This window comes from Eriocheir sinensis, chromosome 9 (assembly GCF_024679095.1).
Source record: "Eriocheir sinensis breed Jianghai 21 chromosome 9, ASM2467909v1, whole genome shotgun sequence".
Classification (NCBI taxonomy): Eukaryota; Metazoa; Arthropoda; class Malacostraca; order Decapoda; family Varunidae; genus Eriocheir; species Eriocheir sinensis.
In genome coordinates, this window is record NC_066517.1 from 7,864,243 (window position 1) to 7,865,643 (window position 1,401).

The window sequence follows — 1,401 nt, forward strand, 5'->3', positions numbered from 1 at the left end:
GCGAGTTAAAAGTTTGGGCAAATATTAACAGTGCTTTCGAAATAACTTAAATTGTGACCATAAATTGAATTGTATAAAAATTGTGCATGGAAATTACATACTGCTGTGTTAGATGCCTCCACCACTGGGAGTTCGCTCCCACAGGGTCTTGAAAACGCCTCAAAGACCAATCGCTTGTCCTGAGCCTCGGTCACGAGAGACTTTCACAACCCGGCACTTTTCAGCTATTGTCCTCGAAGTTTTGTCCCATAGAACGGGGCCGGCGTAGTCACACAGAGCAGAGCTGGCAAGGGAGGAGAGGAACCAGCAATTCGTTCCCACTTTCCGAAACGTCTAACCCAACTCTGCTACCCTTTCGAGGCCTCGCCAGTGGCACCTGTCACCAGGTGTTCTCCACCAACTCTAGAGAGTATCAGACGCCCTTCCTGAGAGACCAAAAAGCTGAAATATTCCTTGAGTATAAGAAAAACCCTCAGAAACTCCACCTAGAAGCCGGGAGGTACAACCTCAAATGGCCCACGGAAGACATCTCTTTCAGGAGAAAACAAGAACCAGCTGTTATGCAGAATAGGGATGGGAGTACCGTCGATAGAGGGGAGGGACGGGGAGCTCACACCGATAACTGGTTCCCAGGGAGGGTTTTTAGTGTAGAGGTCGCCACACTCCTCTACACCGCAGGCCTAAATAATTAGGCACGGTCCAGCTGACTAGGACCCTGGAACTCCAGCCATTGTCTCATAAAGAGATCCTCTGCCTGCAGTCCAATCCACCACTGCTGCTGCCCAGAGGCTTCTACGTGACCCTGGCACGGGAGACAGATCAGGTATTACACCTTGTCCAAGGTGCTCTACGCCAAACTTTAATCCGTATTAAGTCAGTGCCCCCATCGGGACACACTCATCGGCTTGAGTGACTTCAATGCTATTAATGGCACTGACAGGTTTGGCTATGAGTTACGTGTTCTGCCCCATGTTGTTGGTGCCAAAAACACCAACATCTCTCTCCTCCTAAATCTGGTATGATCTAGGAGGTGTAGAATTGCAGGTTCTTGGTACCAGAGATCAGAGCTGCACTGCTAGACTTTGTATTGTAATGTCTAAGGGGTAGCTGAGAAAAATGATCACAGCCTTGTAAGTATTCGTTGAATGATCTTTCACAACTGCATTGTTTTCCGGAGTGTTGATTTCATTGTATGGGCTTGCTATTGCAACACTCAAGCTTCATGCAAGTCAAGAAGAATATCTATATTAAAAAAAGATACCGTATTTCATCTCGAGAGGCAGAACGATGAGGCATGTGCTCATAAGTATGCAGTGAGTCTCTAATCAGTTGAATGAGCCCTTGTTCCAATGTCCTTTCTAAGTTTCCTTGTGTCAATCTTCACTTTTGTAGACCCTGTAG